Source organism: Bos javanicus, chromosome 12 (assembly GCF_032452875.1).
Source record: "Bos javanicus breed banteng chromosome 12, ARS-OSU_banteng_1.0, whole genome shotgun sequence".
Taxonomy (NCBI): Eukaryota; Metazoa; Chordata; class Mammalia; order Artiodactyla; family Bovidae; genus Bos; species Bos javanicus.
The window spans coordinates 53,429,758-53,457,512 of NC_083879.1; the positions used below are offsets into that span (position 1 = coordinate 53,429,758).

Here is a 27,755-nt window from a genome sequence, read left to right on the forward strand (position 1 = left end):
ACTTCCGCTGGTTTGTCTGGATTTTGCATCTTCAGCAGTGATCAGAATAGGGCTCTCTTAACAAATCTGTAAGAAGGGTGTCTGTTTTATTTTCACAAAATTCAGAATCACTGTTTGAAATTGGTCATGATAAAGGAGTGAGTATGGGATAGAGGGCAAGGTAGCAGTGCAAAGCATGCAAAGGAACAAGGGGGACTTCCCCAATGGTACAATGGATAAGGATCCACCTGCCAATTCAGGGGATCGATCCCTGGTTCAGGAAGATTCCACGTCCCATGGAGCAACTCAGCCGGTGTGCCACAGCTCCCGAAGCCCCTGCACCCTGGGGCTCGTGCTCTGCAACAAGAGAAGCCACCACAGTGAGAACTCTGTGCACCGCAATGATACAGTAGCCTCTACTCACTGCGACTAGAGAAAAACTTGCATCAATGAAGACTGGGCACCACCAAAAATAAAAATAAATAACATTAAAAAAAATAAATAACATTAAAAAAAAAAAAAAAGAACAAGAGGAAGGCAGTAGGGCAGGTAAACTGGAGTGATATATCCACTTTGGCAATACTTTGTTTATATCTCTGTTTGACTCTACAGAGGAAAGCTCCTTGAGAACAGGAACCATTTCTTATTTGTATTTGCAATTATTGCATCCTGCTTAGGGAAGTGAGATATTCCCACCCCTCTGCCCACCTTCCCCGTTACTGTCTTTCTCTCTCTCGTCCCCATCAGCCAAAATGTTGCTTCCGTGTTTAGTTCACAGCATGGCAGGGCCATATTGATCAGAAGCTGGGGTCACTGATCACACTCATTTGTTGGGTTAGGAAATTAAATGAACCCAGATCAGTGAACACTAACAGAATGGCTAGAAGGGCTGAGAAGTCAGTGGCTTGAAGCCTAGTAGATAAATATTTCAAATGACAGCGAGCAGTGTATTTACATTTGCTAGATATGAACCTCTAGCCAGATACATGGAATCACTGATTGAAATATGTCCAGATTGTATAAATTCCCTATTAAATATGTAAAGACCAATTTTGAAGATAACTTTTTAAAATTCTTAGATTTGTTGCTAGTATACATATAGAGATGTCAGAAACAAGTATTTTGCTAATGTTTTCATTCGTTAATTAACATATTTATCAAGAGCTGACTTTCATCCCTTCATTTACTCCCTGATCTGTTCCATGCAGAAATTAATGTTCTGGGTATCGTTTGATGCTCTGCAGACGCATCAAGCTAGACTGCAGCTACTCTCAGAAAAGACTGGCATCGTGGGTGTGCAACCTGTGTCATTTCACAATGCCTCACACTCAGGAGAAACCCACTCTTGGCTTAGTGCTCTGTCATCACTGTCTGGAAAGTCTTAGAAAATTTTTAATGAGGGGCATCACATTTTCATTTTCCACCAGGACCCCCAAAGTACATAGCTGGTCCTGCTTTCACAGTCAAGATGATGGCATCTCATGATGAGGAAATTTCAGGTTGTCTGAAGGTCAAGGAACCACAGTCCAAACATTCCTTAAAAAGCCATTGGATAATAAGGATATAGACAGTCCATAGGCATATCTTGACTCTCAGTATTCAGAAACTAGTATACTCTGAGATTAGCCAGGTATCAGGTAAGAAGGTTATGAAATATGAGAACCAGAAAGTTTTGGAAAAGACACTGACTCAAGGAAAAGTCCAAACTCCCAGATATGTCAACTTTGGAACCTTTAAAAATTAAATGAAAAAAGAATCCATATGAGGAAGGCATGGTCTCTGAAGTGGTTCCATTACCCTTTTATTTGTTTTATTTTAAAATTATTTTAAAACCATCTACTTCTGCTTCATTGACTACATTGAAGCTTTTGACTGTGTGGATCACAATGAACTGTGGAAAACTTTTAAAGAGAGGGAATACCAGACCACCTTACCTTCCTCCTGAGGAACCTGCATTCAGGTCAAGAAGCAACAGTTAGAACTGGACATGGAACAATGGACTGGTTCCAATTTGGGAAAGGAGTATGTCAAAGCTGTGTGTTTTCATTCTGCTTATTTAACTTATATGCAGAGTACCTCAGGGGAAATGCCAGGCTGGATGAAACACAAGCTGGAATCAAGATTTCAGGGAGAAATATCGATAACCTCAGATATACAGTTGACATCAGGCTTATGGTAGAAAGTGAAAAGGAATTAAAGAACCTGTTGATGAAATTGGAAGAGGAGAGTGAAAAAGCTAGTTTAAAACTTAACATTCAGAAAACTAAGAACGTGGAAACTGGCCCCTCTCAAGGACTCTTGAGAGTCCCTTGGACTGAAAGGAGATCAGACCAGTCAATCTGAATATTGAATTCAGGGCTGAATAAAAACAATCAGCCCTAAATATTCATTGGAAGGACTGAATCAATAACCTCAGATACTCAGATGACACCACCCTTATGCAAGAAAGTGAAGAAGAACTAAAGAGCCTCTTGATGAAAGTGAAAGAGGAGAGTGAAAAAGTTGACTTAAAACTCAACATTCAGAAAACTAAGATCATGGCATCTGGCCCCATCACTTCATGGTGAATAGATGGGGAAACAATGGAAACAGTGACAGACTTTAGTTTTAGTTTTTTGGACTCCAAAATCACTGCCGATGGTGACTGCAGCCATGAAATTAAAAGATGGTTGCTCCTTGGAAGAAAAGCTATGACCAACCTAGACAGCATATTAAAAAGCAGAGACATTACTTTGCTGACAAAATTCTGTCTAGTCAAATCTATGTTTATTCCAATAGTCATGTACAGATGTGAGAGTTGGACAGTAAAAAAAGGCTGAGCACTGAAGAATTGATGCCTTCGAACTGTGGTGTTGGAGAAGACTCTTGAGAGTCCCTTGGACTGCAAGGAGATCCAACCCGTCAATCCTAAAGGAAGTCAGTCCTGAATATTCATTGGAAGGAATGATGCTGAAGCTGAAACTCTAATATTTTGTTTACCTGTTGCGAAGAACTGACTCATTGGAAAAGACCTTGATCCCAGGAAATATTGAAGGCAGGAGGAGAAGGGAATGACAGAGGTTGAGATGGTTGGATGGCATCACCTATTCGATGGACATGAGTTTGAATAAGCTCCAGGAGTTGGTGATGGACAGGGAGGGCTGGCGTGCTGCAGTCCATGGGGTCGTAAAGAGTCGGACATGACTGAGCGACTGAACTGAAAGATCTTTTTTTACAATTACTTTGTCCAAACTAGAATACACTTAAGTTTTGCCTCTGTTTGATGTCTCTTTTACCCAGTCATGTGTCCTCCTATCTCCATTTTTTCATGTTACTGATTTGTCAGAGTGTCTGGGTCATTTTCCCTGTATCATCATCATTTAGTCTCTAAGTCATGTCCAACTCTTGTGACCCCGTGGACTGTGGCCTTCCAGGCTCCTCTGTCCATGGGATTCTCTAGGCAAGAATATTGGAGTGGGTTGCCATTTCCTTCTTCAGGGGAATATTGGGTTTATGTTATTTGAGGGGACAAGAAAATGTCTTAAGTGATGTTATATATTTCCTTCATATCACTTGGGGAAACATATAATGTCTAGCTGTCCTGCTTGCAGTACTGTTGAAATTAGGTTGGATATTGGCAGCCTGGTTCTTCAATTTCAAAATTCCTCATTGGCTTTTCTGGTAAGAGTCTTAACAGTCATTGATTACTACTGACTTGATACATTATTTCATTCAAAGTTGCAAAATGGTGTTTTTAATTCTAGCGTATCTTTTGTTTTCACTATCTAAAATTCTTCAATATAGAAACATTTTCTTTCATCTCTTTATTTACCATAAAATACAGTTCATACAGGAAATTTGGTATACATGCTTAGTTCTTCCTCCTACTCCAGCTTTCTTTAAAAACACTGTTTAGGCTAATAAGTTGGTACCCCAGCAACCTCTAGTGGTGATCAGCGAGTGTTTTGGGTTTTGTTGTTGTTGTTGTTAATTATAAGTTCATGGGCTTTGAAAATATTTGATACATTTTAATCTACTGCAATTATCATTTCTCATGCTGCGGTTGTCTAATCTATGGTTAGTGGGATCTCTTTAAGTAGGTTCCTGCCTCTCTTTGACACGTTCCTAGAAGTTTGATATCTTTTTCCCTTTTTGATATAAGATGTTCCAGATTCACCTTGTACCTTTTCTTTCCCAGACCTAAAATCAACTATTTCTCCGAGAATCTCTCATCATTTTCATGGGAAATAGTATTAATACATGGACACCATGTTCAGTGCTGCTTTTTTCAAACAACCTTTTACTCAAGTATAATTAATTTACAGTGTTGTGTCAGTTTCAGATGTACAGCAAAATGATTCAGTCAAGACATTTGGAGCAATTGTCTTGGCTATTTTGAGGTCAATCTAAGACTAAGATTTTGTTTATGCAACAAGGTACTACTTCTTCTGTCTTCAGGAGATATTATATGTATACAGAATAAAGAAGGGAGACAAAATTAAGATAAATTTTTTTAAGTCCTCTTGTTTTAATCTTTTGTCTTCTGCATATTCTTAAAACTTAATGCTAAAGTGGTTTTGTCCTAACAAATAGTTTTGCAATAAATAAATGTTCGATATGTCTTGTTTTAATTTTTTAAGCACAGTAAATGAAATTATAGTAGAAACTCTGATTCTTGATGCAAGAGTTAATAAACAGGTAAATATTTTTGGAACAATTTTTTGATTATTGACTATCTATGATGATGATGGTGATTCAAACTCATGTGGCTAAAGGAAGCACTTGTAAGTAATTAAGCACTTCCGGGAGCCAGGACTGTCTCATGGAAATTCTTTAATCTTAGTAGACCCAGAAAAAAGTGAAAGTGTTAGTCCCTCAGTCATGTCCAACTCTTTGAGTTTCCATAACTATAGCCCACCAGACTCCTCTGTCCATGGAATTCTCCAGGCAAGAATACTGGAGTGGGTTGCCATTCCTTTCTCCAGGGGATCTTCCCCAACCCAGGGATTGAACCTAGGTCTCCTGTGTTGTAGGCAGATTCTTTAGTGTCTCAGCCACCAGGACCAAGGTGCATGACGAATATGCTGGTAGATATTTATCCACCATCAAGTGCTCACCTGTTGCTCGAGCCTCTTTTCTGATATAATAGATTACTTGTTCCATGTAACACAATCAGGGACAGTAATAAAAGTCATAGCAGCAGAAAGAGAGAGCCAAAGTCCCTTCCTATTCTCTTTCCCCATTTCAAGTACAGATGAGAGCAAGTGTTCATAGACTTCAAGCTTCCCTTTGGTCATAGAGTGAAACAAGGGTGAGATATCTGCTTGATCTAGGGATCAAGGGAGACCATGGGATTAATCTAGGGAGATATCTGTTTACTAGGGAGTTTGAATGACTTGAATGGGAATCCGTGACTACTTTTGCACAACTTTAGAACCAATCAAGATGTCAGATTCACAGATACTTCTTTCAAAAGAAATATTCTTAATTTGAATTGTTTCAAGTTTGTCCAAACTGTTATCTCTTGGTTTAAGGCTTATCATTTTCAGTATTTCCCTAAACTTCCACACAAGTTACAAAATTCCTAAGGTTATACATGTATCTTTTTTTTTTTTTCTGAATTCTTCACTAGCATTAGGCTATCTGATTATAAATTTATCTGTCAATCATCCACCCGATTTCATTCCACAATACTTTCAATTTTGTTTTTCTTTGTTGTATTCAGTCTCTAGACTTGTCTAAAAATAACTTTAGGAATCTTTTTCTTCTTAAAAACAATTCTATAGGGCTGCATTACCATATTTAAGTAAATGAGATTTACATTTTTACATTCTTTCAAAGGAAAAGAATAAAAAATGTTGTTAAATTATTAACTCTTTTGTCAAAATGTTTTAAAAATTCTCTGTGTTTTTATTTATCAGATATTTTTAATTGAAGTTGTTTCTTAGAAGATGAATTCCTTGTGAAGAAAACTTTGAATTCTCCCTTTATCTATACATTAAACAACTTATGCATCTCTTATTCCTTTAATTTTAAATGCCAACACTTTACTCTTGGGTACTTTCTATGCATAAGATCCACAACAAGAATAATACTTATTCTGCAATTCTTTATATACAGGTGAGTAACTAAAAATTATTACAAACTGATGATCAAAGTCTTATATAAGCTGCTGTGCTACAAAGTGGATGATGACATTTTTTGGCAGGCTGTGCATGGCCAAGTTTGCAACCTAGGTGATATGATGAGAACACAAAAGCAAGAACTTGAGTATGTGATAAAGTTAGAGCCTTGAGTATTGGCAAGCCTTTGTTACAGTCTAGTGATGAGAATCCAGCTCCCGAATCCACAAGGTTGACCATCCAGGTTTAACCAGGAGGTATGTTTTCTCAGTGATTTCTGTCATCCTCTCATATAGTTCTTTTTTTTTTAATATAAATTTATTTATTTTAATTGGAGGTTAATTACTTTATAATATTCTATTGGTTTTGCCATACATATAGTTCTTATATTGCTGATTTGGCAGAAAATCAAGCTGAAAGCACTTAAGTCAATGTGGAGTATTATTTACATCAATCTCTGAACTCACACCAGAATGAATTGGATGGCCTAGCTTATATATATATATATATATATATATATATATATATATAGTGAAGGATTATAGTACACAATATTTAATGATTCCTTTGTTCTCAGAGATGTAGGGGGTTGAGGTAACATTGCCACCATCTCCTTTGGATGGTTTGAATTGCTTTGCAGGTGTGCACTCAACACGTGTATGGCTAGGACACTGGAGCCTATGATAGTTACTTTATCAATGTCACCTTAAGTACTATTTCATATTTATTGGCAGTTTTTAACTTTCAGTTTCTTTTTGCAGTTGAAGATGATACTGTTGTTCAGTTACCTGGTTGTGTCTGACTTTTTGAGACCCCATATACTGCAGCACACCAGGCTACTCTGTCCTTCCCCATCTCCCAAAGTTTGCCCAAATTCATGTCCATTGCATCGGTGATGCCATCCAGCCATCTCATCCTCTGATGCCCTCTTCTGCTTCTCAGTCTTACCCAGCATCAGGGATTTTTCCAGTGAGACAGCTGTTTGCATCAGATGACCAAAATACTGGAGTTTCAGCTTCAGCATCATTGAATACTCCTTCCAATGAGTATTTAGGGTTGATTTCCCTTAAGATTGACTGGATTGATCTCTTTGCTGTCCAAGGGACTCTCTGGAGTCTTCTCCAGCACCAGAGTTTGAAGGCATTAATTCTTCGGGGCTCGGGCAGTTGAAGATAAGGTCTTACAAATTAAATTGACTTACTTTTCCTAAAATCATCCACATCTTGCTCCCAAAAAACAACCAGAGATCCACATCTTCTAACCTCTTGGTATCAAGAATGTGTTCTTCTTGTATCTCCAGTCTTTCCTTCTTCACTTTCTCTACCCTGTCCACTGACAAACATGTTTAAATAACTACCGATTCTTTCAACTCGAATGCCTCCTACTAATCAGTTTTGGAATGAATAGCAAGTACTTCTGAATCCTAGAGGCTAGCACTTGTTTCAGTCCCTATCTTAATATGCAATGATCTATATAAAGAAGGAATAAAACAGCATTGGCCGTGTGCTTTCCATGTACCAATTACTCATCTACATATAAATCTTTATTTTAATTATCAAAATACCTTTAAAAATAGATATCGTAATGCTCAATCTATAAGGTAGTAAAGTGAAAAGTGGAACTGTTAGTCACTCAGTCGTGTCCAATTCTTTGGAACCCCATGGACTGTATCCCGCCAGGCTCCTCTGTTCATGGAATTCTCCAGGCAAGAATACTGGAGTGAGTAGCCATTCCCTTCTCCAAGGAATCTTTCTGACCCAGTGCTCAAATCTGGGTCTCCTGCACTGCAAGCAGATTCTTTACCATCTTAGCCACGACTAAATTTATGTCGGGTGGTAAATAGAGGCCTAAATAATCATAACATTAGCTAACATTTATTAAGCACTTACTACATGATGAGTTCTGTGCTGAAAGCTTTACATTTACATTTCTAACTACACATTGAATATTGACAACAACTCTGAGAAGGATATGCTAAAAGGATACCCATTTTAAAGATGAGGGAACTGTGGCTTAAAGAACTGAGTAACTTTCTGAAGTTCAGACGGGATGTGTACAATGTATTGCTGCAAAAAGGTCATTCTAGAGTCTGTATTGGCACCCCACTCCAGTACTCTTGCCTGGAAAATCCCATGGACGGAGGAGCCTGGTAGGCTGTAGTCCATGAGGTCTCGAAGAGTTGGACACGACTGAGCGACTTCACTTTCATTTTTCACTTTCATGCATTGGAGAAGGAAATGACAACCCACTCCAGTGTTCTTGCCTGGAGAATCCCAGGGATGGGGGAGCCTGGTGGGCTGCCATCTATGGGGTTGCACAGAGTCGGACACGACTGAAGCGACTTAGCAGCAGCAGCAGCAGAGTCTGTATTCCAAGAGGCTCAGAGTCTTTAAGACTGTGTGGATACTGGAGGGAAAAAGTAATCCATTTCCTACTTAAAAGTTTTCCATTATTAATAGTGTAGCATGATTAAAGGGGATTCAGAGTCTTTCCTGCTGCCACTGAAGGAATTAGGGGAGCTAAAATGTAGGAGGACCTTCTCTCACCAGGCATTAGGCTCAGTGCATTATATGTTGTCTTATTCACTCTCTCCATATGAGATGGTCTGATCTCACTTGACCAGGGACAAAGCTAAGATCAGAGGAGTTAACCATGGTCACAGTTAGCAAGTGGCAGCCTGGGATACAGAAGCAAGGCCCATCTGCAGCTCTAGCAGGATGTTAGAGATAAGCACATGAACTGAGATAAGCATGGGGATTTGGAAGACAAGCTGAAGCTCCAGTACTTTGGCCACCTGACCTGAAGAGCTGACTCACTGGAAAAGACCTTGATTCTGGGAAAGACTGAGGGCAGGAAGAGAACAGGGCAGCAGGGAGTGAGATGGTTAGATGGCATCACCGACTCGATGGACATGGGCTTGAGAAAACTCCAGAGGACAGGGAAGGCTGGCATGCTGCAGTCCATGGGGTCTCAAAGAGTTGCACATGACTTAGTAACTGAACAACAAGTTAGAGGGCCTGCTGAGTTCCAGGCACCGTGCTAGACCCTTCCGGACTTCCTTAAGCAGCCATACATTTATTTCTTTAAAACTCTTTTTGGGAGCATTTAAAGGGGGAAGCCCTGTTAATAAAGAAGTCCTTCATCTACTCCAGGGATCCCCAAACTCTGGGATCAAATGCCTGATGATCTGAGGTTGATCTCATGTAATAATAATAGATATAAAATGCACAGTAAATGTAGTGTGCTCTAATCATCCCCAAAACATGCTCCCATCTCTGATCCATGGAAAAATTATTTTCCACAAAACTGGCCCCTGGTGCCAAAAATGTTGGGGACCACTGATCTGCTGTAAGCACTCAGCATGGTACCCAGTTCTGCCCCTGCCTCTCAAAACCTTGAATCTGCTGCTTATTTACCTCACTTTTCACCTTAGAAACTTCTTAGTTTCAGCTTAGGCCCCATGCAAATATGATTATGTCTTGGTTCACACCCTAGCTGGTACACTTGAACTGTTGGACAAGGATATTGCACTCTTAGCCAGGCCCATCTGGCTGTTAGAAAGCCCACACACAAGGAATATAATCTCTCTGAGTCTTCCTTTTCTCCTGAGAGGTTAAAATTATGTCTCTGTCACTGTGTAGACATAAATTCTATAACTATATCAAACTACTTGGGAAAATGTTAAAGTGCTCAACACATCTTAGATATTATTATTACTAACCCAGAGCACATGGCCCTACTGCTAGAAACAAGAGTAGTAACAGACATGGACTTACCAACAGGTGCAGAGGAAGGGAACTGATATTTTTTGAGTGGTTCCTGTACCAGGGCCTTTCCAAGTTCTAGGGGGAACTTGGGGAGAGTCCCAAAAGATGGGGAAAGAGACGCCACCTCTTAAATGTAAGGCACACCAAGTGCATCCAGGAGAGGAAGAATGGTCAGCTGACTGCATGTGGAGACTACCACTGTGATTACTGTCTTCTCATCACCACCGTGGTAACCATCTTCCCAGATAGCCCAGTGGTAAAGAATCCACCTACCAATGCAGGAGACGTAAGTGACCTGGGTTCTGCTCTGATCTGGGAAGATCCCCTGGAGAAGGAAATGGCAATCCACTCTAGTATTTTGCTGGGAAATCCCATGGACAGAGGAGCCTGGCAGGTTATATAGTCCATGGGGTTGCAAAGAACCAGACAAGATGGAGTGACAGAGCATTCCTGCACACATACACTCTCTCTCTCTCTCTCTCTGTGATAAACAGACAGCCTGCTGGACTCCTCTTCCCCTCTTCTCATCTTCCACTGAGGCATTAAACAAACCTTTCTCTTCCCAAGTTCTCTTTCTCCATGGACACCAATATAAATGAGATATCAGTGCATTTGTGTTCTATGTAGACTTTGCTGATGTAGTGGTGTTACAAACTCCCATGTTAAGCATGCAGAGCTAGAAATTCAATCTGAGTTTTTTTTTTAAATTTATTTTTAATTGGGGGATAATTGCTTTATAATGCTCTGTTGGTTTCTGCCATACCATAATGTGAATCAGTCCCAAGTATACATATATCCCCTCCCTCTTGAACCTCCTTCCCGCCCCTCTAGGTCATCACAGAGCATGGAGCTGAGCTCCCTATGCTACATGGCAACTTCCCATTAGGTATCTAATGGGATACCTACACATGGTTACATATACATTTCTTTTTTTTTTTTTTTCTAGAACTCTCTTGCCTCTTTTTTTTTTTTTTCTCTAATTTTATTTTATTTTTAAACTTTACATAATTGTATTAGTTTTGCCAAATATCAAAATGAATCCGCCACAGGTATACATGTGTTCTTTCAATGCTACTCTCTCAACTCGTCTCACCTTCTCCTTCCTTTACTGTGTCAATCTGAATTTTGGCTCAACAGATACTTGAGATACTGTAAACTAAGTAATTTCATTTTTAATTTTATTTAAGTTTCTTATACCCAATGAGAGACATATAATGCTTCCCATTTTATAAGGACATATATTCCAGCAAGGTAACATTCCCAAGGATGATAAATAAGAGAACTGCAACCTCCTCTCTTGTCCATCTAAATGCAAAGCCTGTGTTTCTGACTTTTCACTTCACTGCCTTTCTGCAGGCTCATGGGAATAATTAATAAAATGGTTCTTCTTAATTCATGAAATATTTGTTGATTGTTTTTTAAAGAAAAAAGTTTTCTTTTAATGTACTTTCAAGGAAGCGCTTTTCTAGGAGTTTCAAGCACTGTGAATCTATGACTTTAACTCTGTACAGTAAATAGAAAAATTATTAATAGTTGAAAATGATTTTAATCAAAATGACCACTGATAGACATGTTTATACCAGTCTAAAATGTTGGAATATTGATTCTTAGGAATATGTCACTATATAGAGTCTTTAGCTAAGCAGGGTAGGCAAAATTCATGGTTTAGTATCAAAATGTATTTATTGAGGGCCAGGAATGTCTTTGGATGCTGGTAGGCATTGGAGAAATATGAAAGACAAACAGGTTTTTGTCCTTTAGGAGTTTATAACTGAATTTAAACAGACAAAAACATTCCCAGGACACAGATAAGCAACAGATTATGATCACATAAAGTAAGATAGGGAAAAAATACCCTGAGATTATAGAAAGACTAGATCCATCGGTGCTGGCTGGGGTGGTCAATACATAACAGGGATTGTGAGTTGGGATCTTTAGAATAGGAAGGATCTAAACGTGAAAAAAAAAAAAATTGAGGAAGAGATGATAAAACCTTAAATGTAGCCAGAGGTTCATAAAAGGACTTCGAATCAACATTTTTATTGAAAAAAGTAAGGCAGGAAGCAGCGGGGAGAAGTTGCCTAAAATTAGCCAGTGTAGTTGGATAGTTCTTCCAATTTCAGAACCTGCCCTTAACATGGCAGAGCTGGTGGATGAAATCAGGTGTTAAAAAGTATTCCCAATTCAAATGCTGGAATAACCTATGTGGCATTATGTCTTTTGGAGGGTCTCTGGACCCTCCAAAGGATGACAAAGAGTTTGTCATCAACTCTTTCCCTGGAATAAAGAATGGCAAGCACAGTTTTAGGGAGGGAGCACACAGATGGGAAAGGACTCAAATTTTATACTACTCCCATCAGCCCTTAACCCATTTCTGCCTCTCATTTAGAGGTTCCTCTTGGCAATGAACTTGGCACCATCTTGAGTAGTTTATACTTGGAGCTTTTAAGATCTGAATTTTCTGAACTGGGTGCTGGTGGTGCTGATGGTAGTAATACAAATTCAATAGTACCTACATCTCATATCACTTTAGTGAATAATATATTATGTTTACAAGCAATGGCATGAAGATAATTTGGCAATTTAGTAGGAACTAGCAAGAAATCAAAATTGTAGAAATTAGTTTCCTCATCTGTAAAATGAAATGTTGGAAAAGGTGATCACCAAGGTCTCTTCTTGCTTTATTAAGATGCTGTGATTCTAAGATTTTATTCTGTATATAAACAAGATCATTAGTTTGAACTCACAGTATTTATCTTAAAACATAGATTTTGAACGCATGCATATGTAAGATTTTTTCAGGTTCCTGTAGTGTCTATTATGCTATTTCACTCAGTACGATTATTGTTATAGTTGAACACTGAAATAATTTTAGTTTACCAAAAGCTCTGGACTCTCTCATGATTAAATATGATGTATAAGCATAAGATGGATTATTACTTGTGATTACTTTGAATGAATGCAGAACTCAGCACACATATTCTTAATCAGAATATAGACTTCACTAAATGGTTTTGACATCTTACTTCACCCTAATGTTGTAGACATTCCGAATTAATAACTGCAATAAACACAGTCAACCTATTACATGGGTCAGTTACAAATGTAATGAATATATTGTAAAACACATTTTAACGTTAAGACCTCAGTTCTCATCTGATTGGTATTCTCTTTCTATTTCCTGAAGTGAAGGAGATTTAAATCTGCTACCTAATACATATAATCAGAAAATGTAGATATAAATTCAAATACAATTTCCAGCATTTAATTTTATGTATCTCCATAGTAATTTCATTTCTTTCATTCCATTATTCCATAACAATAAATAAAACACATTCAGAAACCAATAAATATGATAAAATACCAATTTCTGTTACCCATATGGAAGAAAACTAAAAATTGTTGGCCAGACAGTAAATGCCTTTCTCAGTGACTCCCAGGCTGTGCTTAAGCTTCATTTTATACCACCTCTCTGTATTTCTCACTGTGTTTTAACCACAATAGATGTTCATTAAGTACAGTTTAGAATTGCACACCTGCTTGATGTTCTGTTTCTGCCCCTCTAATCCTTTCTTTCTTTTTGTCCCCTTTGTACTTACAGTTCTATAATCACATCTATTACATTTGGACACATTAGAGCTAATAGTGTAACCTGCATTTGATCCATCCACAGAAATGGTTATCATCAGTATGTCTCAGACTTTGCCCCAGGTAAACTGGTGTGGCACCTCCATCATCCTTCAAAAGTTCCCATTGTTTTAGGGGAGTTCCTAGGAGATGCCATACTTATGAACACAGTCCTTGCAGGTTTTCTCATAATTTATGTCTTACTTTTTGATTTAAAATTTTTTTTGTCTTAATGGCATTTTACCACGTGCTGCTAAAGTGATTCCATCTAGAATGAGGAGAAAAGAGAATCTGCCTGCAATGCAGGAGACCTGAGTTTGATTCCTGGGTTGGGAAGATCCCCTGGTGAAGGAAATGGCTACCCACTCCAGTATTATTGTTTGGAGGAGTCCATGGACAGAGGAGCCTGGTGAGCTACAGCCCATGGGGTCACAAAGAGTTGGACATGACTGAGTGACTGACACTTTCACTTTCATGTTTAAAAATCAACTTTTAAACAACCACACTTCTTAGTATGGCATGCAAGACTCACCACGACCTGGTATTTATGTAATTTCTAGTTTTATCTCTGATCATTTTCTGCCTTAAAATTTATACTGTAGAAATATCTACCTGCTTTATTTTATCCTACATAGCATATGATTCCATCTTTTGTTTTATGTAAGTTGTTTCCAGAGCCTGAAATGTCCTTCCTACCCTCCTTCAACTGATTTCATCTTCTCTTCATTCTTTAAAATTCAGCACACAGATAACCTCCTCCAGGAAGCCTTACCTGAAACTTCATATGATCTCAAGTCCTTGCTTATGTGCTAAAAAAGTTAATAGTAATAATAACAGCAGGTGCCTATTGATGACTCAGTTCTAGACTTTGTTCTAAATGTTACATTGAATTTTAATCTAATCAAAAGCCATATCAAATAGGTATTACTATTCTTCCTATATAACGTTTGAAAATCACATAGCTAATAAGTGGAGTAACCCATAACTGTTTTCTTCCTTCAATGGCCATAATCACAGCTTGTCTTGTCTGTATCACATTCTTCTTCTTCAACTGGACAGTACACTGGTGAGAAATATAATACCAGAATTCAGGAAAAGGCTTCAGGCAGGGAACATAAATTTAAGAACTGTGTATTGTAGTTAGTGACTGAAGCTAAGGATTTGTTGAGAGCACCTGAATAGAGCTTTTAGAGTGAAAGGTAAGAGAATTGAAGATGGCATCTTGGATATTTAAGGGGTAGCCAGAGAAGCAGAAGCCAGTCACAAAAAGAAGAAAGAATAGACTCAGAGTTAGAAGTGAAGAGAAACGACACAAGATCCAGAGACAGCAATTAAAACAAGAACAATCAACACAGTAAAAAGCTGCAAAAATGTCAGTAAATAAGAGCACTGAAAAAAATGATTGACTGGAAGGAAGAGACTACAGAGAGTTGTGGATAAATGGAACCCCAAATTGAAGCAACAGATGAAGCTTGCATTTCCATGAATGAAATTCCAGAAGCAATTAGGGGGAGGCACTCAAGCTGAAAGAAGCATTAGTTAGATTGTTAGTTAAATCTGTTTATCAGTGGACAGGGAAGAGAAAGTGCAGATGGAAAGAATGGAGATAAAAGAAGAGCACAGTTGAAGACCCTTCTATGACAAAAAGGATGGAAGAAGCTGGGAGTTCCTTCATTATTTCACTTAACAAATCACCTACATTCGAGGTGTGCCTCTTCGGCACTGGTGGTACAGCTGTGATCACATGAAACAAAAACCCCTGTCCTCATAAATCCTGCGTTCTAGTCTAGACGACTTTTTGTTTTGTAATTTCATTTCACTTAATTTTAATCTTAAAGGCAAACATTTTCATTGTCTATTTGTTGAATATTATTTCAACAACGATATACTATATGGACATTGATATGCCTATTATTATCTATTATTTTGTGTTACGGATGAGATTTACTTCTTTATCTCTGACTATATGAAACATATTTCTTTAAGTTTCCCTCTGGGTATTCTATTCACACCACATGTTCTATGCTTACGTGCTTGTTCTTTCATTTGTTGGGGTTTTTACCACTCTTCCGCTGTGTTGGCCCTCCTGAAAGGTTAGCTGTCTTCATTACATACTTGCCCTCTGCAACAAATATGTCCTGTGAGCTCTTAGACTTTGGTGTATATGTACACAGGAAAGGCTTTTGTCAGTGGTTGCAACCTTGGTTTACTGCTAGCTATGCATATCTACTTCCCACTTTGGGGGATTTATTAATCTCTCAATTCTTCAGCCAGAATTGCCTTTACTGTTTTCAGATACAGTCATATATTTATTGATTCCATTTTAAACACACGTTTTATGACTTGTTGGAGAATAGACTGACTTTACCATATATTCAACATGCCTTCTAAGACCAGAAGTTTCAACGGGTGTTGACGATTGATAGACAAAAACTTTTCATTAAGAATTTTTAGGATTGATTTTTAGGAGCCTCAGATTCCTACTGTTCTTAAGGGGACTCTCATTTCTCCACTCATGTTTTCCATCAGAATGGATTTTCCTTAAACCATCTTGTGTTTCTTTGCTTATTCTGTATCTGGGAAAACCTAGCAACTGATGGTTTGCTGGGACTGATCAATTTTGCATCTTCATTTCCGTTCTACTTGGGAGTGAGTCTGTCCTCAGATAGAATGATTTTCTTCTGTTCCTGCAGATTGTAAGTTTTATTTATGTTATAAAGTAAGGCCTCTTCAATCCCTATCAAAGGAAAGATGCTATTCAGAGAAACTCCTTTGGAAACCTAAAACATATCAATGGGTGATAGCATTTCTCTTGGAGATTTCATTGACCACATGAATATAGCAACCACTTTGATGTCTTAGACCTAAAAATACTAAGTGATCACTTGAGATAACACCTATCTCCAGAATTTATTGACATTCTCAGGAATTACAATCAGCTTTCATATTGTCATAATACATAACAGTGTCTAACTCACAACCAGAAAAAATAAATTCACGCCTCATGGATAGTGGGGATAGATGAATGGATGAACATAGTGGCAGAAAAGCTTTAAACATCCGAGCTCTAAATTTTTTTTATTCATTTTTGAGTAAACTCATTTTTGTTTTAAGAAAATCATGCACCCTGAGATTTGGTTTATCTCAAAAATTAGGATACAAAAGCATTTGCATTCCTGCTCCAGTGTTAGTTGGATCTAACAAGTAAAATATTCCTTAGAAACTTTGGAAATATATGCAAATGGATGGAATTAACTTGTAGATTTCATTCCAATTATTTTGATTTTGAAAAAACATCACAATCAAAGGAAAACTTTGGACAGAGTATTTCACATCACTGTGATTTTACTGAAAACAACTTGAGAAGAAACAGTAGAATCCAGGAAAACAGTTTGTGTTTAGAAACCATCTCATTGTTTTTATTTATTGCTAATTCTCCTCCTGGAATCTCTTCTCCTGCACTGAACTAAATGCTAGATATGCCATCTCTCTTTTCTACATATTTTATTTAAATAGAAAACAATATGGAAAGAGTAATCTTTTAAGAATAATAATCAAAAAATGTCTCTTTGCTAGTATTAATATACAGAATTTATAGCAACTCTCAGATATTGATAGTCTATACAAAGTACCATTCTAGACTCTTAAACACATCTCATTGAGTTTCAGCGACAAAGCCTATGACGTTATTTCTCAGTTTTGGTATGAGGAACTAAGGTTCATAGAAGTTAAGGAACTTTCCCAAGGTCACACAGAGATGCCAATTTATTTACTTTTTGCTTTTTTAATTGAAGTATACTTGATTTATAATGTTTCAGGTATACAGCAAAGTGATTCAGTTATATATGTATGTGTGTATGTGTGTATATATATATATTGATTTTCAGGTTATTTTCCATTATAGGTTTTTATGAGATATTGATTATAGTCCTCTTCAATATACAGTAGGTCCTTGTTATTTATCTATTTAAAATACAGTAGTGTGTATATCAGAGAAGGCAACGGCAACCCACTCCAGTACTCTTGCCTGGAAAATCGCATGGACGGAAGAGCCTGGTGGGCTGCCGTCTATGGGGTCACACAGAGTCGGACACGACTGAAGCAACTTAGCAGCAGCAGCAGCAGCAGCAGTGTGTATATGCTAATCCAAAATTCCCAACTTATACTTTCCCTGCCGCTTTCCCATTTGGTAACCATAAATTTGTTTTCTATGTCTGTAAGCCTATTTCTGATTTGTAAATAAATTCATTTGTATCATTTTTAAAGATTCCACATATGTGATATCATATAATATTCACCTTTCTCTGTCTGACTTACTTCACTTAGTATGATAATCTCTAGATTCATCCATGTTGCTGCAAATTACAGTTTCATTTTTTATGGCCAAGTAATATTCCATCATAGATATATATAGACACACATACGTATATAAATATATGTATATATTCCACATCTTCTTTATCCACTAATCTGCCAATGGACATTTAGCTTGCTTCCATGTCTTTGCTACTATAAATATTGCTGCAATGAACACTGGGGTGCATGTATCTTTTTGAATTAGAGTTTTTGTTTTTCCTAGATATATGCCCAGGAGTGGGATTGCTGGGTCATATGGTAACTCTATTTTTAGTTTTTTTTAAGGAACCTCCATATTGCTTTCCACAGTGGCTGTACCAATTTACATTCCTACCAATAATGTAGAAGGATTCTCTTTTCTCCACACCCTCTCCAAGATGCCAATTTAGAAAACAAGACTTCATATAGCAATTGCATTCTGATTTTGGTAAATACCCATAAGGTAACTGAAGAGGAGAGTGAAAAAATGACCTTTCTCCTCCTTCCTGGTCACCCCAATTCCAGGGAAAGGAACACTGTGCAAAATCATTTTGATCCCTCAAAACCAGCTAATTTTTTCCCTCCCTCTATTAGGTCTTATCTGGGCTTCCCTGGTGGCTCAGCAGTAAAGAACTCACCTGCCAATGCAGGAGATGCAGGTTCGATCCCTGGGTTGGGATGATCCCCTGGAGCAGGAAATGGCTACATACTCCAGTATTCTTGCCTAGAAAATCTCATGAACAGTGAAGCCTGGCAGGCTACAGTCCATGGGGTCGCCAAGAGTGGGACACGACTGAGTGACCAAACAACAACAGCGATTAGATCTGTCCTGGGCAGGAGGGCATTGGAGGAGAGCTAGGAATGCCTTCCTTGGGTCTAGTTGCCCAGAAGCAGTTGGTATCACTATGATCGTTAATGTCATGAGATGTTTTCCCCTGAACTCCAAAGAAGGCCCTTCCTGGGTTGACTGGGACAGCCTCCAAGATTCTTTCTTTGTTAAAATACACACCGATGTCTGGACAGATACCCACAAAACCTACAGTCGAACATCATCTCCTGGAGTTCAGAAGTCACTCATATCTCCAGGCTTCTGTTCAGATTGAGCAAATAATGAATCCTGGCCTAATTTTGATTAGCCCCTGTGGCATCCATCCGTGTGGATGATTGGACAAGAGGAAATACTGTCTGATCTGATGCCAGAAGCTGCATGCTATTCGAATAATATTTCTTTCTACACTCTCCGTACTAAAAACCATACAAGGAAGCCATGATGTTAGTTAACTCCTTCGAAGGTGTTTAAATTATTCAACTGTTTCATGAGAAATGAATAATTCTGATAAAAAAAAAATTAGTCAACTTTTGGGAGAGCCATTGGTAATGAGAAACATCCCAGAGAATTCTGACCCAGAGAAATATATTTAGGCTCAAAGGGAAGAATATGTTGGATCTTCCTTCTATAAGCCCCTTCCTGCCCCCTTTCTCATCCCCTACCCCCCAAGAAAGAAAGTAAGGTAAGTGCCGTGCACAGACCTCCTCATTTCCTCTGTAGCAGCGAGTGCTGCAGCGAGCTGGAAACCTCATATTCACAAGGCAAACAAAGCATCATTTTTTAATGACTCTTCTGAATACATTTTTGCAGCAGCTTCCCTAGACCTGCTTGTCATAATGGTTTCTTCAAACGCTTTTTAAAGCCTGTGGTGTTCAAGGCCCTAGCCTTCCCCCTCTCTTGCTTGTTTTTTATGTGTCACAGTTGTCAACTAAAATAGAGCACCTAGCCTTTGTTTCAAGATGGTACCTGATCAATATCATCAATCCGTCTCACCCCTCTCCCTCTCTCTCTCTCTCTCCCTCTCTCTCACGCACTCTCTCTCTCTCTCTCTACAGCTGTATCCATTTCCTCCTGGCAAAAAGGGACTTTATGAATAAATGATACTGAAATGCTGAGGGTTCAGATACTAAATAATGAATTTCACCACCAAAAACACAACAACTTCTCCAATCATAAAATACCGCTCCTTCCATATTGATTGTGCTTTGGCAACTAGATGCAGTGCTAGGCTTCATTCTGCAAGGTGTTTAAAAAGAAAAACAGGTTTACCCAGGATTTATCATGTATGGAAAAATGTAATCTCTAAGTAGGCTGTCTGCTAATGTCTGGCATAATGTTTCTTCATAATGGTTAACCCTTTTTCAGGGAGTGGAATAATGCAAACAGTGCCTCTCTCTAGATGGGAACTTTGCTTCATGGGACATTACAGTAAGTGTGTCATCTGTTCTGTGCTGTTGTGCGGGTACTAGCTTGTAATGAGAATGCAAATCTCCTTTTATTTATTTATTTTTTAAACCTGCTTGTGTGCAGGGCGCAGAGCACCCTGTAGCAGGACAGGGAGTAGATGAGAGTTACCTGCAGCGCGCGTTGCTTCTCATGGGGCTGGGTGCTGGGTGCGCGCGGTTCACTGACTGTTGCATGGAATGGGTCAAGGTTTGGGAGCATTCGTTGCCTGCTCAGATGTGACTTGCTTTCCTATTTCCCTCATGAATGGTCTCTGCTGGCGTATTTCTGATGTGCGAAGAATGCCAGTATCTGCTATCTAAGAGATGACTGGGGTCAGAGAGGGTAGCTACTTGGCATGTGATTGGCAAAAGCTGTCTTCTCTCAAGTTGTAGGCTAACTTTTTTGAGTGAAATGTTCTGTGTCTGCCTATAAATTTGCTTTACTGCCTATTAATGTCAGAGAAGCTTCATTTTTAATTAGGTAGAATTGAGTCGACTTTGTTTTATGGGGAACACTCCGCATTTCAATGACATGTTATTTTGATATATACTTGGCGTAGTAAGGTTATCAGGTGATGTCAGTCATATGAAGGAAGCCAAGTAAGTTTGGAGGCTTGTCTTTGCTGTGTTTCTTTTATGAAATTTCTGTTAAGCTGGATTGCTCTAAGGATTTTAATGTCGAAAAAGTACAAACATGGTTTTTTTGTTTTCTTTCTTTTCTTTTTGGACATTCATCTGCTTGCTAAAAAAAAAAAAATCTGTTTTTGTTTTTTAACAGTCAGGGGACAATAGCTAATGTTTACTCATTTACCTGTATGCTAAATGTATGCTAAAAGAAAGCATCATTTCCATTTTATTTTTTGAGAAAAACTTAATTTGAGGAGAAAAAAGGTAGGCATTAATTTAGAGCTACTGATGCAATGAAATGGAGGAATATATTTGAGCTATTAGCCATTTCAATCTCCTGCCTACAAATAATTGATGAGTTTCTATTAAAGATTGACAAGCTAGCAGAGTGCAACGCATTTTTACTAGAAAACTGCAGCATGGACAGTGAATATGCATTATTCCTTTTATTCTATTGCTCCACATTAATAGTTCTGGAATTAAGCTTTATGTTCCTATAGACCTATTGATTAGCATTTAACTGGAGATGTACGTGTGCCCAATCCTGGTCCCCTCCCTCTTCGTGATAATAATTTGAAGTTCGTTGGTTGTTATTCACAACCTGTTTTCATGTTAGTATTTTAAATACATGAGGTTTTCATGTGTCTCATTAGGACTGGGAAAGGATTTAATGCTATGTTGAAAAATCTTCACTTGCCTTCCTGACAATTAGGACACTAGGTAATGTCATTCAGGGATTTATTGGGACTTATGATTGGAAGAGTTCCTCCTCGGGGTCCCAGCTCTGAAAGTCAGCTTCAGTTGTCAGAGTCACTGAAGGGTGTGTCTTGCTTTATAGACTGAATTACGTGTCTTGAGCACAGACTTGCTTTACAAGGATACACAGAGATCGGATAGGTACCCTTTACATACTTTGTTTGTTTATGCATGAAACAAAAGATTGATTGGAAGAGGAAAAAAAGCACTGTAGACTTCCAGGATGCATTCTATAGTCTCCACAGGTTTATGACTCAGTTCACAGGGTCTTGTACAATATCATTTGGATAAGATTTGACTTTCTTAGTGTGTGTGTGTGTGTGTGTGTTTTCTGCCTTCCTTCCCTGCATTCGCTCCTCATCTTGGTTTGAGAGCAATATTATCAGCAGCTTCCTTCTGAGACCTGATTAAAACAATGTTTCTTAATAGGATGGAAAGTGCTCACAATATTTTAAATAACAGCTTTCCTTAACTGAATCGATAGTACATTATTTTTTAACTTTGCTTGTCATCAGTGCCTACTGAATCTGCCTGTAAGATGCTGAGGGAGTTGCACACTTACAGAATCACCAGAAAGAAATTGGAAACACATCTGTGATTTTCGCCTCATTTAATTTGGGGCTGCCCCATTACAGCTGGGTGGTGAAAGTGGGGCAGTCGGCATGATGTTTCCACAAAGTGTTGTTTTTTGATAAAATTCTGGTAGACACTTCATTTCACCTAGGGCAGTTCTCTCCTGTCTTTGCCCTCTTAGGAAATCAGATGCAAGAATGTAGGGGGCTGCTGGCTGACATACTCACATAATGTAAGGACAGCCACCCTGACGTGCATATTTCTTTGTAAACTAATGACTCCATAAATATAACAAGCATTCAACTCCAATCAAAAGTTTCCAAACCTAAAAACTCAAGTCTCAAATTACAAATCTGAGAAAAGTTTTTATTAAGAGACTGAAAGCTATATTTTGTGGTCTATGACCTTCTTATTTGAATCTCATTATATCTTTTTATTTTTGTGGCCATTTTGGAGAACGGAAAGCAATCTGACACTCACCTTTGATGAAAATTAACAGTACACTTAAACTTTCAAAAAATTCTAGAAATCCCTAAAGCTTTTTTTGGTTTTATTTTTAGTATATAGTGATATACAGTATACAGCAAGAAGTATTAAGACTGAATACAATTTTTTGGAGCATATCTGATTTTCTTTGGTATTTATGAATATTTTTCCTGTAGAGGAACACATAGGTGAAAATAGTTCACCACCACATGATTTGTTTTATCCTTAGGCATTGCCCAAGGTTATTGGAACATCCTTCGTTTTCAGTATCGAAAAGTGAAATGCACAACAATGAAGATTTTATTAAAATGTATGTTAACCCATTACTGTATGTTCATTTTCAATTCTTTATCAGAAAGCCTGATGTATCATTTTGTGTGTGTCATTCTTTTAAAAAAAGAGATGAGTCAAGTAAAGGAGCAAATTTAATGGGGGAATTTTATGGGAAACATTATACAAATGGCACTGTATGTGATTCCCATTATTAAAATAATTTGTCATTGTATGAAAAAAAGATATAAATTTCAAGAAAGAGTCTTCTTTAGTTATCTGCCCTTTTTTTAATGACAGTGGCTTTTATGCAGTAAAGACAGACACGTTCTCAGGCAAAGCCCATTTCAGGCCAGAATTTCTGAAAGCCCTATTAATGTTTCATGCTAATCAAGGAGAGTGGGAAATAGAGCTGACAGGTGCTTTCTACTCTGCTTATTCCTGTCTTCCTGCATTAGACATTACTAGCTAAAAAAGGGCCAATGGGGTTCTTTTCCAATGCATATAGTAAGAAGGGCAAAAATAAAATGAGTCTTGGCTTAAGTTTCCTGTTGTTTTCCATCTTGGACGAGCTGATAACATTCTTGGTCATATGAGTGCATTGATTATTAATAAGTCTGTTTTACTCTAAACTGTAACCTCAAAAGGGATGTGCCATTTGGACCCAGCATTCCAGTACAGTGAGCCATGCTATTTGTGAATCTATAAAAGTTCCATCTGGACTTCCCCTGTTAAAGTATTGTACCTACAAGTAATTTGAGCTTTTTGCCTATATCTGATAACTTTAATGGAAATTTCATGGGTGGATGTGATAAATTCAGTCACCACCATGCTATCTGGGGACATAATTTAGACTGGAATAAATATACTGTCTGCCTTCTTTTCTAGAATGCTTACACATAACCACACTTGTCAAAGCTCAGTGCCAGAATGAATACATTCCATCACGTCTAGCCCAAGAAATGATGTGTTGGTTGTAAAATGTTTTATTTTGTTTGTTGTTTTTCATATCTATATATAATTTTAATCTGATTGGATCCACTAATTTATACATAAGATCACTTATTAAGTAAAATCCAAGTACCTTACTCTTATAGGAAAGCCTTCATTTATGCTCACAATTATGGGCTTAAAAATGATATCTTAACATGACTGACTTTGCCACATCTTTTATTCATAGAAAAACTTTTTTTTCTTAAACTGCATTTAGACATGCCAAAGATCATTACATTCAACTTTACCTACTGAGAGCCTGCCATTTGCTGGCACCTGGTGTCTATCTTAGGAAGGTGGGAGGTGACATATGGTGCCTTTGGGATAGAATAAAATATTACTGTGTGAAGTTTTCAGATAGCGAGGGTGAGGTCACTAAAAACACTGATAGAAGAACAAACTGCAGTTATCCATAACTGAGAGATATAGAAATAGACAAGTTATTTTACTCCTACTTGAAGATGGAAATTTTTTCATAATCAGTTGCCCAGGAAACATTAAAACTGTGCTAAGTTTAGAAAGTGATATAAAGGTCTACGCGTGCATGTGTGCTCAGTCACTTCAGCCATGTCCCATTCTTTGGGACCCCATGGACTGAAGCCAGCCAAGCTCCTCTGTCCATGGGATTTCCCAGGCAAGAATATTGGAGTAGGTTTCCATGTCCTCCTCCAGGGGATCATCCTGATCCAGGAATTGAACCCAAGTCTCCCGCATTGGAGGCAGATTCTTTACCCACTGAGCCACTTGGCAAGTACCTAAATAAAAACAAAGAAATTATTTTAGGTCATGGAGCCTATCAGCAAAATGAAACAGGACTTTAAAACTTTCTTTTCTTATCCCTCAATGGGAAAGACTTTCTGGCCATGTCCACATACCTAGGTAGAGCAGAATACGGAAATGAATTTGTGCAAATGAAAGCTTTCTATTCTCAACTTCATCGGATCAGAGCAGGTATTGACCAGATTTTGCATAGTCTTAACTTGAAGGAAACACTTCCATATTAAAAGGCTTGAAATTCAAGAATTAAGAGAACTACATCTTAATGTAATAGCCTTGTCACTCAGATGATTCATTAAAGGCAATTGCCCTTAAATTTGGAGGGACAGACACTTTAAAATCTGATGAAAGCTGTAGACCCTTCCTTGAAAAATACACATGCTTTCAAAATTTTGCATAAATACAGTGGGGTCCACAGATTATTTAAAACCTATCTATAGGTTCTATATGGTTCCAGGGATGACAGGATAAAAATCCTCCACTTGTACCCACCTAGTTATTATTGAAAATGCAATTTAGCCTCAAACTTGTAAAGCTTTATATTTTTCAGACTAAAGACAAATAAGAATCTAAGAAACATGTTTGATCCCTTTCTCTTTCATCATGCCTGCTCACTTGGTCATAGTTGATTCTTCTGAAGATGGCATTTAAGGGTGCCATTTCTTCTCAAAGAAGAAGACCCGCACACAAAGCACACAGTAGTTTAGTTCTATGAGGAGCAATACAAAAAAGGACTAGATACTTGAAACAAGAGATCTAACGTCTTTGTTTCTGAAATGGAGACCTGCATCCCCTAGAACTCTAGTCCACTTTTCCCTTGAACCGGGCTAAGCCTCATCTCTCTGAGGTTACTGTTGGAGGACTTCTCCGTGGCCAGGATAAGGATATCTTTATCCTTACCCTTATCCTCCCTTCGTATGCTTAGTCTTTCAGTCATGTCTGCCTCTTTGCAACCCCATGGACTATAGGCCACCAGGCTCCTCTGTACATGGAATTCTCCAGGCAAGAATTCTGGAGTGGGTAGACATTCCCTTCTCCAGGAGATCTTCCTGACCCAGCGATCGAACTCACATCTCCTATAGTGGGCCTGCCAATACCTGAAATCACTTTTATCAGATTCATTGTAGGTCATTATAATAATAAAAGAAGAAAAAATATGGAGACATTTGACTACTGATGTTTTGCTAGGAAACTCAACTTTTTGATTTGCTACTGAGTCATTTTAACTTTGTCTGGAATTCTACAATATTGTCACTGTTCTTGAAAGTGTTGGTTTCATTTTCAAATAGACTTTCCTGCCTTTGCTCAGTCCAGAGCCCATCATGTAGCAGATACCCAAGAAAAATCACTGAATGAATTAGTGAGTAAATGAAACTTGATTCCACAACTCAAGACACCATCTTAGTGAATGATGAAAATGTCCACTGATATCATGAAACAAAGTTTTCTAAATTGATCTTCAAAAGTTATCACAGACTGATACCCATTTGCTTCAGGCTAGTTTAAAATGCAAAACATTTTAAACAATCCTAGCTTTTATTTCTCTTTTCCATCTCTTCTGTATGTTGCTTTATGTTTCCAAATGTTCAATCCCTACTTCATCAGAGGTTGACAGTTAATGAGATGCAAAGAATTTTTTTTAAGTTGACATTGTAGTTCAGTCGCTAAGTCATGTCTGACTCTTTGTGACCCCATGAACTGCAGCATGTCAGGCTTCCCTGTCCTTCACTATCTCCTGGAGTTTGCTTAAATTCATGTCCATTGAGTCAGTGATGCCATCCAACCATCTCATCCTCTGTCACTTCCTTCTCCTCCTGCCCTCAATCTTGCCCAGCATCAGGGTCTTTTCCAATGAGTTGGTGCTTTGAATCAGGAGGCCGAAGTATTGGAGCTTCAACTTCAGCATCCGTCCTTCCAATGAATATTTAGGGTTTATTTCCTTCAGGATTAATTGGTTTGATCTCCTTAGTTACATCTGGCAAAACTGTGCTGGCAATGGGTGCTAGCGAAATCATTTTGAAATCCTAACCCCAAGCAACATTTAAATTGTAAAGGTAAATATGATTCTTTCCTATCAGTGTCTAGAAATATACAGCAATATTAACTTTTTTGTTTTATTACATATGACTAAATTCTTATTACTCAATATACGTGTATATATTGTATATATATGTATGAAGTGAAACAAAAGTGAAAGTTGCTCAGTCGTGTCCAACTCTTCACGACCTCATGGACTATGTGGTCCATGGAATTCTCCAGGCCAGAATACTGGAGTGGGTAGCCTTTCTCTTCTTCAGGGGATCTTCCCAACCCAGGGATCGAACCCAGGTCTCCCGCATTGCAGACAGATTCTTTACCAGCTGAGACACAAGGGGAGCCCATATATGTCAGTTAAGTTCAGTTCAGTCGCTCAGTCGTGTCCAACTCTTTGCGACCCCATATGCATTTATATATACATATATATAAAGTTATATCTATATTACAAAATTTTATAATTCTAAAATTGTTGTCTCTTGATCCAAATATGTAAGCAGGATTAGCTTTGATAGTTTCAGGCTATGATTAACGAATAGCATTAATCAGCAATATTTAACCTGATTTTTCTTCTCCACTCTGAACTATTTCCAGTTCCATCGCTAACATTTTTCTCTTCAGGGAAGACATAAACCATCCTACAGTATCGTGACTTCTCCATTTAAATTTTGCACAAAAGATTTGTTTTTTTTTTCTCTATTCCTAGAGTCCTGGAGTCAACCTTCCATGAACTTATATTACATTTTTTAAGGACAGACACAAATAAATCAAGTTTTCAAAACAACATGATTTTTTAAAAAAAGATTTTTAGCAGCGAATTGCAGAATGGCTCACAGTGCAGGAATATAGTCAAGTTTGCATCGGGTAAGGCTTATCATTATTTCTAAGACTATTGTGGTAAGAATTAGATTTCTCTTGTCTTTCCTTAGCAAGTGTAAAACAAATGCATTCCTTCTGACAGTCTATATTCTTAAAGCTCTTTTTTTTTTTTTTGAGAGGTGAGGAGGAAAGAGAGTTAATTTTAGTAGTTTCACCCCATCACATACCTGTCATTTTTTAGAAGAGGAAAGCCATTTCCAGAGCATTACTGTCATTTCTAAATCGACTAAACACAGTCTCCTAGCAGCCACAGAATCCCCTGATAAGGACAAATAGT

The 27,755-nt window shown here is 38.0% G+C and overlaps 1 long non-coding RNA gene across 1 annotated transcript in view; it reads left to right on the forward strand.

The window, feature by feature from the left end:
• LOC133258496 (uncharacterized) overlaps nt 1-27,435 on the forward strand; it is a 40,428-nt gene extending 12,993 nt beyond the window's left edge. The window contains exons 3-4 of the long non-coding RNA XR_009740050.1: nt 5,880-6,078; nt 27,306-27,435. This is a non-coding gene — a long non-coding RNA (uncharacterized LOC133258496). The remainder of the gene's footprint in view (nt 1-5,879; nt 6,079-27,305) is intronic.
• The last annotated feature ends 320 nt before the right edge of the window (nt 27,436-27,755 follow it).